At 38.4% G+C, this 10470-nt stretch overlaps 1 pseudogene; it reads left to right on the top strand.

Annotated features, from left to right (window-relative positions):
* Positions 1-6993: 6993 nt before the first annotated feature.
* Positions 6994-9489, top strand: LOC106734839 (cell division control protein 42 homolog pseudogene; annotated as a pseudogene).
* Positions 9490-10470: the final 981 nt, after the last annotated feature.

A 10470-nucleotide genomic window follows, 5' to 3' on the forward strand; every position in this document is an offset into this window, starting at 1 on the left:
AATAAATAAATAAATAAATAAATAAATAAATAAATAAATAAAAGGCCCGATAAGGGGCATTCTAGTCTTGCTTCTGATCACAAAGGAAATGCTTTCACCATATTGTTATTAAGTATGATACTTAGAGTAATTTATTTTTAAAAATTTTTTGCCATGGGGCACATGTGCCTGCTGGAGAGAGATGCAGAGGGAAAGTTAAAAATCACCCCTAGTGGGGGATGGCCATGTTGCAATCCCTTCTCCATTTTCTTCTTGGGATTTTGGACACCCACATACCTAGACTCAGTGTGATTTTCAAGCTGCTGGGCCCAGGATTTGAATCATGGTTGATCATGTGGAAGCCTAACACTTTAACTACCACGTCATGAGCTGTCATGGATAGTATTTTTTTAAGTACACATTGTGTTGAAGAAGTTTTGTTTTGTCTTTAGCTTTTTAATCATAAATGGATGTTTAGTTTTATTAACTAATTCTGTAGCATCTGCCTCAGTGATGTTAATAGGGATTGTTGATTGCTATCTAGATCTAAAGTTGCAAAATAAAAAAAAAAATAACAGGATTCAATTAAATTTGAAATTCAGGGCCATGAGAGCTGAGATCTAGTGATTTCAGAGTAAAGAACAATGAAGATGTTCTGCTGAGAATCTACCCTGGTAGAGCCCCTGTCTCCTTTTCTCTGTCTCTCTGTCTCTTCCTACTTTTCTGTCTCTGTCTTTTCATTTTTCTTCTTAAAATTTAGAAATTGTTTTAAGGTAAAGTTTTTTCTAGGCTCTGAAATCCTCTTTTATCTTGGTAATAATCCCCTCCCCTCTCCCCCTTCCACCTAGGCAAAAAAAGGCAGGCCAGAAGAAGACTGAGTCTGCCATGAGAGCTGAGATGTAGTGATTTTGCATGGTGTGTGTGCCACACAGTTTTCATTTTTTGCTGTTTATAATTAAAAAATAATATTTTTTGTTTGCTTTATCCATCTTTCTCTTTTTTCCTTTCTCTCTTTTTCTGTATTTTTTAAAAATCCTTTTTCTTTTACCTCATCACTTTGCTGTTCAGCTTCCACCTACTGAGTGTCTAGACACAACTAAATGAAAAGTTGCCAAGTCCAAATACTATTTGAGTCTTCATTTTCCTCAACTCCCACTAAATCTGTGCCACAAAGGGAGAAAAATGCAATGCCTAAGAGTTTGCAGACCACATCCTCCTGTGCACCTCTGATCGCTCAGATTGATCTTCTAGAATTTAGGAAGAAACAGATAACCCATTAAATGACTAGAAATCAGTGCAGGGTCACAAGAAATATGGGAAACCAAGAAAATACCTCATCTCCCTATGGAAAAGAATAGCTCCTCTTCATCCACAGACAGTACAATGGAAATCATGGAAATGTCTGATAAAGAATTTAAGAGTATTCATAATGACAAAACTAACAGAGATGGAAGAGAAGAGAGACAATGAACACCAGAAGAAAAAAGCTGATGAGTCTTAGGGGGTGAGGGATTTATTGCGAGAGCCGAAAGAGGAAATACACATATAAAAAAGGGTCAAATGGAACTGTTGGAGATGAAGGCTGTAAAACAGGAAGTCAAAACCTCCTTTGAAAATATTAAAAGCAGATTAGATCATACAGAAAATTGAATCTCAGATGCAGAAGACAAGATCATTGGACTAGTAAAATCCACCATGAAGACTGAGAACATAGCCCCCCCAAATAAGAATAATATACAAGAAATACTAGATATCATTAAATGTCCAAACATCTAGATAATCGGTATCCCAGAAGGTGAAGAGACAAATAAGGGTATTGACAATCTATTCCATGAAACCCTGCAAGAAAACTTCCCAAAGCTAGAGAGGCATTCAAAGATCCAGACCCGGAACCAGCAGTTAGTGCAATGGCTATGTCGCTGGACTCCCATGTAGTCCACCGCGGTTCGTGTCTCGGACCTACTGACTCATGCCGGGCATGTGTGCATGCGTGCCCAAGATCCTGAGAGGAGAATGGAGGAGAAAGGATTGCAGCATGGCCATCCCCCCCCCCCTGGGGGGTGATTTCTTGCTTTCTGTCTCTCTATCTCTCTCTCTGTCTGGCAAGCACATGCGCTCTATAGCAAAAACCTCTCTCAAAAAATAAAAAAAAATAAAAAAAGATCCAGACCCAAGAAATACAAAGGATCCCAAATAGAATCAACCCAAGAAGATCTTCTCCAAGACACATTATAGCCTGATTGACCAAAACCACAGACAAAGACAAGATATTCAGACTGGAGAGAGAAATGTCATGTTACCTACAAAGAATACCTCATCAGGCTAACAGCAGACCTCTCATCAGAAACAATGTAAGGAAAGAATGGGAAAATATATTCAAAGCTTTGAGTGAAAAATAATTTCAACCAAGAATATGATACCTGACAAGATTATCCTTCATATGGGAAGAGAAGACAAGAACATTCTCAGATAAACAAAATCTGAAAGAATTTACCAACACCAGACCAGCTCTCCAAGAAGTTCTGAAGAGAGTGCTATTGCAGGAAAACTAAAGTCAGACACACAGAAATAAGAGTTCTAAAACAGCTAAAAAATGGCCAGCTTGATGGTAGGGACAAGTACAGAGTTGAATTAAGTTATCTTGTGAATTTAAATGGAGAGATTGGACCACAGCAGAAGATAAAATATGTGAGCTTGAACTGGTGAAATAGAATATTATGACTTTTGACTAAAACATTACTGACCTTCTATGCTTTGTTTTCCAGTGTTAAGGAGTTTTATCTTTTCTTAAGTTGTGGATAGGTCTATGTACCTACTATTCAAACAGAATCTTAACCTATTTCCTGGCTTTAAGTATTAAGCAAAGTTCTCTTAACATTTTTTTTTTTGAGAGGTTTTCGCTATAGGGTGTGTGCGCTCACCAGACAGACAGAGAGAGACATAGAGACAGAAAGCGAGAAATCACCCCCAGGGGGGATGGTCATGCTGCAATCCCTTCTCCTCCTTTCTCCTCTCGGGATCTTGGGCACACACGCACATGCGCCTGGCGTGAGTTTTAAGTCACCGGGTCCGGGACTCAAACTGTGGTCTTCTACGTGGGAGTCCAGTGACATAGCCATTACGTTAACTGCTGGTTCTCTCAACATTTTTTGATTTTGATCTATTAAAGCTAAAACTGCCTTTCTTGAAATTTAAAAAAAAGTTTGAAATTCAGATAACAATTAATCTTTAGTATAAGCATGTTCCATTAAATTTATTTGCAAAATCTGGTAACCTCCCTAGATTCATTATTTCATTAGGAATTTGCAAAATTAAGATTTATAATTTATCATTCTTCATTTATTATCTATAGTGTTACACGGAGAAACATTCCCTTATTAATTCGTTGGTTACCCGAGTTGCAGTTAATGTAGAAAAACTGACTTAAATGATTTCACTTTTAGATTTAGTCAGTTAGTTCTCTTTGATATATATTTAATATCATGATAACTGTGTGGGTGTTTTAACATATTTGGTACTTCAAGCCATTGCAATTCCACCTTGGACCAGTAGGAGATGCCTTGATTCATGGTAAATATGATGTTTTCAGGCTCATCTTGTACATTTTCTACCCAGATCCAAAACCAGCCATTTCTTAAAAAGCCCTGATCCCTATTATTTCCAAATTGCATTTAAAGACCACAATTCGGGCACTAGGGGAAGAACTTTTTAAAAAAAATTAAAACATATTTTGTAAAGCTTTTGCATGGTTTCAAAGCAAAAGCTTTGTAAAACATACTTCACAAGGGATTAGCAGCCATCCCTGTTCTCTCCATCATTCTTCCATTCCCCTATAAGTAACCATTTTATTCATCTTTGTACCACTTCTTTCTGAAAATATACACAAAAGTATACACATTATGAGCATATTTGTAGTTCCCTTGCTTATACAAAAGGTAGCATGTTATACACACTGTCTCGCTGCAACCATTTTTCCTCCATTTCTGCAGCCTGTCAGGATTTGAGGCATGCGTGTGTATGCACACACAAACACACAGTGAATTTTTCAAGCCATCAGGGCTAGGATTTGAACCATATGGTTGACCATGTGGGATTCAGCTACCTTAACCTCTAGGCCATGGAGATGGCCCTACTATTATTATTATTTTTAATTTGAAACTTAATGTAGATACTGAACTTTAGCTGTGAAATGTTGATTTCCTTGACCAAAAAATGAAGATTTTCTGCTGAGGCTTCTTCCTCCTGATTCATTTCCAGTGGGTAGGGCTATCATTGTCTCCTTCTCTCCATTTCTTTCTGTCTCTCTCTGTCTTGCTGTGTCTCCCTATGACGTCCAATTAAAAAATTTTTTTTTAAGGTAAAGTATTCTCTGGGTTCTCAAGCCGCTCCTTTATTGTGTTAATTGGTGCCTTTTCACATTCCACTTAGGAAGGCACAAACCCAGGCCAGGCTCATCCTGAGATGGATACTGAACTTCAGCTGTGAAATATTGATTTCATATGGCATGGACATGAACTGGGCAGTTTTAATTTTTTGCTTTTTAAAATTAAAATCTAATTTTTAACTTTTTTCTCTTTTTAATCTTTTATTTCTTCTTTCATCTTCTCTAATTCTTTTTCTTTATCTTTATTCATTGGCCACTCAGCTTCTACGCACTAAGTGTCTAGACAGGTCCAAGTGAACAGCTTCCAAACATCTGAATACGACTGGAGTCAGAATATTCCTTTATTCCCACTGAATCTGGTGCACAAAGAGTGAAAAATGGAACAGAAGAGAGATTGCAGATCACCTCCTTCTGCATACCTCTGAACACTCAGACTGAACTTCAAGAAGTAGGAAGAAACACACCATCCATAGGATGACTAGAAATCACTGCCAGGTCACAAGAAATATGAGAAAGCAAGAAAATTCCATGCCTCCAAGGGAAAGGAATAACTCTTCTTCATCCTCAGACTGTACAATGAAACTCATATTTAGAATATTCATAGTGACAAAGCTAAAAAAGATGGAAAAGAAGAGAGACAATGAACTGCAGAAGAGGCAGGAGAAAGGAGATGATGAGTTCCAGGAGGTGAGGAAATTCTTGCAAGATCTAAAAAAGGAAATACACACTATAAAAAAGAATCAAATGGACCTGTTAGAGATATAGGCTATCATACAGTCAAAACCTCCCTGATCATACAGAAAATCAAATCTCAGATGTAGAAGATAGAATCACTGTCCTAGAAAAATCCACCACGAAAATTGAAAAAATTGCCCCCCAAATGAGAGTAATATACGAGAAATACTAGATATCATCAAACATCCAAACATCCGGAATCCCAGAAGGCAAAGAGACTCATATGGGCATTGATAATCTATTCCATGAAATCTTGCAAGAAAACTTTTCAAACCTAGAGAGGCATTCAAAGACCCAGTCCCAAGAAATACAAAGGACCCCTCAAGGGAGATACTCTTGTTGGTTTTGACTGGATATTCATATAAACTTTTTAAAGAGATGAAAAAAAATACAAAGGACCCCAAATAGAATCAACCCAAGAAGGTCCTCTCCAAGACACATTATACCCAGACTAACCAAAACCATAGTCAAAGACAAGATACTAAAATTGGCAAGAGAAAAACATGGCTAGTTACCTACAATGGATATCCCATCAGGCCAATAGCAGACCTCTCACTGGAAACAATGTGAGCAAGGAAAGAATGGGAAAATATATTCAAACTTTTAAGGAAAAAGCAATTTCAACCAAAAATACTGTACCCAGCAAGATTATCCTTCATATGGGAAGAAAAGACAAGAACATTCTCAGATAAACAAAACCTGAAAGAATTTACTAACACCAGACCAGATCTCCAAGAAATTCTCAACAGAGTGCTTCTAGGAAAATTAAATACAGACACACAAAAATAAGAGTTCACAAACTAAGAAAATGGACAACTTAATTGAAGGGACAAGTCTGGAGTTGAATATTATATACCAGAATTTAATTGGGTAGATCAAACTGCAACAGAAGATAGATTAAGTACATGAGACTGAACTGGTGAAATAGCATTTTGTGACTTTTGACTAAAACATTGATTTTCTTCTAGGCTTTGTTTTCCAGTTTTAAAGATTTTTATCCTGTCTTGAGCTGTTGATAGGTTCATGTACTTACTATTTGAACAGAATCCTAACCTGTTTTAAGTTTTAAGCAAAATTCCTTAGCATTTCTTTGATTTATTAAAGTTAAAACTGCTTATTTTGAAATTAAAAAAATATATTAAAAATACCATAGTAAGCTATAAACCATTAGCTAGGTGCTACCTTATAGTATATTCATTCTACTCAGAATTTCACGCCTAAAGTCAGATATGTATTCACAGGTTTGAATACACCAGCTGAACTACTTGCTATTGAAAGTAGTTAGATTAGTTAAGATATTTTGTGGGTCGATAAAATGTGTGTGGGGGGAGAAAGCAATGGAAAACAACTGTAGACACCTGAGATAGTATGGGAGGAGGGTGGGAAATGGCTGAGGGTGAGAAATAGCAGTAAAAAGATATATATTTACATGAAACTAAAAATGGAAAATTATTGATGATAACATGTATGATTAAGCCACTATGCAGAATATTCTGGATGGGAAATCACATTTTGTATGCTGTGATGATGCTCAGGGAATGAATGTAAATTAATTAATTAAAAAATGTTTCAGAAGAAAATTACAGTGCACTTGTCACTAGAGTCTAGCTTTGTCCATATTTTTAGTTAAGGTTTTTTTTTTTTTTTTTTTTAATTGTCAGAAGGTGTGTGAACTTGCTGGAGAAGGAGAAAGAGAGAGGGAGAAAGAAAGCAACCTGGGGGTGGGGATATGGTCAGATCAGAATCCTTTTTCCTCCATTTCTCCTTCTCATTGGGATTTAGGCACACATGCACACGTGCCTGGTCTGTGTGCTAAAGCCACCAGGGCCAGGATTTGACCTGTAGTTGGCTATGTGTGATCTGGCTCCCAATTCATGGTGTTTAACCATTGCGCTATGGGGCTGGTCTCACTGTATTTTTTTTAGAGAGTTTTTTTTTTTTTTTTTTTGCTATAGGGCCCATACACTCGCCAGAGAGACACAGAGAGAGAGAGACAGACAGAGAGACAGAAAGCAAGAAATCATCCCCTGGGTGGTTGGCCATGCCGCAATCCCTTCTCCATTCTCCTCTGGAGGTTTTGGGCACACACGTATGTGTACCCAGCATGAGTTTAAGCCATGAGGTCCAGGATTCAAACCACAGTTGACTATGTGGGAGTTCAGCTACTTAACCATTATGCCATCTACTGGTCTCTCACTTAACTATTTTTTGAAGAGGCTTTCGCTATAGGGCACGTGCGCTCGCCAGACAGACAGAGAGAGACATAGAGACAGAAAGCGAGAAATCACCCCCCAGGGGAGATGGCCACGCCGCAATCCCTTCTCCTCCATTCTCCTCTTGGGATCTTGGGCACGCACGCACACGTGCCCAGCATGAGTTTTAAGCCACCGGGTCCGGGATGCGAACCGTGGTCGACTACGTGGGAGTCCAGCGACATAGCCATTACGCTAACTGCTGGTTCCCTCACTTTACTTTTTAATTTAACATTTTATCATGGAGATCTTTTGCCATCACACTATACAGAAATCTCCATTTCTTTTTAGAGCTCATAGTCATTTTACTTCTGATGAATATTTAGATTTCAAACTTTTTCCTACTACAAAATATCCTACCACAAATTCCTCATGCATACATTATTTTTATTTTTGCCAGTGTATTTTTGTGATAGAATTCTAGAAGTGAGAGTTCAGGGTCAAAGGGCATTTCGTTAGAAGTGTCCTGGGTGAAGGTTGCTGGGATCTGCAGCAGTGGCAGGAGGCTCAGCCTCTGGGGTCTGCTTGTGGCAGTGGCCTAGGGAGATATATTGGTGGGCAGGTGCACTGATGCTGAATTACTATAGGCTTTCAGAATTTCTGGAAAGACTACAAGATTCTGGTTGTTATGGTACCTCCAGCTGGGCTCATACACTTGGGGTGGCACAGAATCAAAAGCAGCCCTGTTTTTCAAATACCCAGTAATGATGACATGTCTGAGTTAGATAATCTGGCACTTGCAAGTCCACAGAAAAGTCAAATCCAAGGGAAATAGCAGACTTACAATCCTCAGAAAGAAGCAGCTTTGAATCTGAGCTTGATATTGAAAGAAGAGATGAGAAATGCTAGTTGGATTAGAAAGTGCTGGTTTCTTGTAGTCAGGCTGTCTTTCATAGGTAGCTATCTTGGAACTTACTTTACACAGAGGATTGCAAAGCATCCTGTAAAATCTTAGTCTGCAGACAAACAAAAGAATATTGAAGAATGAAATAAAATGAATATTTGGAATTACTATATTTCATTAAATCATTATATTCTGATTAGCTTCATGATCATAGCCATGATGCTGCATATTTAAACTTTCAGTCTTTTTTAAAAAATTATTTATTTATTTAATTACATTTGTTATTATTATTTTTTAATTTGACCAGAGAGAGACAGAGAGAGAGAAAGGGAAAATGAGAAAGCAAGCTGCCAGGTACGGGACTCAAACTGTGGTCAGCCGTGTGGGAATCCAGTGCCTTTAACCACTATGCCAGCTGCTGACCCAGTCTTTTTTTGTTTTAAAGAATTTCTAATTTAAACATTTACTTATTTGTTATTAATTTGCTATAGGGCATACATGCTCACCAGAGAAGTCAGAGAGAGAAGGAAAGTGAGAAAGCAAACCACCAGGTCTAGAATGTGAACTGGGGTTGGCCATGTGGGAGTCCAGCACCTCAACCACTATGCCACCTGCTGGCCCCGGACTTTCAGTCTTAAAGAATAATTTCTTTAGACCCCGGTGGAGTAGCTGAAGTCAGCATCAGATTAGAAATATTTAAATCAGATACCCAACTATTTCAGCAATGCAATTAAGTGTGTTGTTGTGGGCAATGGTGCTGTTGGTAAAACATGTCCCCTGATATCCTACACAACAAATAAATTTCCATCTGAATATGTACCAACTGTTTTTGACAACTCTGCAGTCATAGTTATGATTGGTGGAGAGCCATATACTCCTGGGATTTTTGATATTGCAGGGCAAGAGGATTGTGACAGGTTATGACTGCTGAGTTATCCACAAACAGATGTATTTCTAGTTTGTTTTTCAGTGGTCTATCCATCCTCAATTGAAAATGAGAAAGAAAAGGAGGTGCCTGAGAAAACTCATCACTGTCCAAAGACACCTTTCTTGCTTGTTGGGACCCAAATTGATCTCAGAGATGACCTTTCTACTATTGAGAAACTTGCCGAGAACAAACAGAAGACTATCACTCTAGAGACTGCTGAAAAGCTAGCTTGTGACCTGAAGGCTGTCAAGTATGTGGAGTGTTCTGCACTCACACAGCAAGGCCTAAAGAATGTATCTGATGAAGCAATACTGCTGTCCTGGAGCCTCCAGAACCCAGGAAGAGTCGCAAATCTGTGCTGCTATGAGTGTCTCTTCAGAGCCCTTCAGCACAGCTGGTGTCAGCATCATACAAAAACACTGTTTAAATCAAACTTAAGATTAAAAATTAAAATTAGTTTTTGCAATAGTGACAAATGCCCTGCACCTGCACCTACCCACATGCACTCATGTGAGACAAGGCCTATAGGTATGGCCCTGCTTGCCTCCCTTGATAGTTAATTTTGAGTAATTGTATATTGGCAGAAAAGTGATCAGTACTAGTTTTTGTTTTGTTTCAAAAAAAATTTGTTTTGTTTTGTTTCATTTAAAATCAAGGCTTGTGAGGACTCTGTAATAGACTAATTTGAATTGTTGAAGCTGCTCCCTGGTTCCACTCTGGAGAGTAATCGGGACATCTTAGTGTTATTATTATTTTCTTTAATCTTTTTTTCTCCCTTATTTTGGGGAGGAATGTATGTGGGGTTTGCTTTTCAGTTTTGCTTTTTAAATTCATTAACCAGAGTACAAGTCTCAAGGGGAGGAGGACTGATGGATTTCACATTCTATTTCCTAGTTCTAGTTTAGAAAACATGTTCCCCACCTGGTGCTCTAGGAAGGAGTGTAGTAAATGCCTCATTTAATAACATATTCCTTTTTTTTTTATTTTTCTTTTTAAAAAAATAATTATTTATTTAATTTTATGCATTCATTCATTTTTATTTTAATTTGACCAGAGAGAGAAATTGAGAAAGTGAGAAAGCAAGCCACCTGGTCCAGGACTTGAACTGTGGTCGGCCATGTCAGAGTGTCCAGAGCCTTAATTGTCACGCTACCTGCTGGTCCCCAAGGCGTTCTTGAAAATGAACCAGTTAGACTGTTTTCTTACAGGTGGTCCGGGCTTTGTGGGTGCACATGTGAGTGCCCCAGGGCAGGAGGGCTGAAAGAAGGGGACCACAGCGTGACCAGCCCCCATGGAGGGTACATGGCTCTCTGTCTCTGTCTCTCTCTCCAGTGCATGCGCCTGTGTT

Source organism: Tupaia chinensis, unplaced genomic scaffold (genome assembly GCF_000334495.1).
Source record: "Tupaia chinensis unplaced genomic scaffold, TupChi_1.0 Scaffold000037_13, whole genome shotgun sequence".
NCBI classification, from domain to species: Eukaryota; Metazoa; Chordata; class Mammalia; order Scandentia; family Tupaiidae; genus Tupaia; species Tupaia belangeri.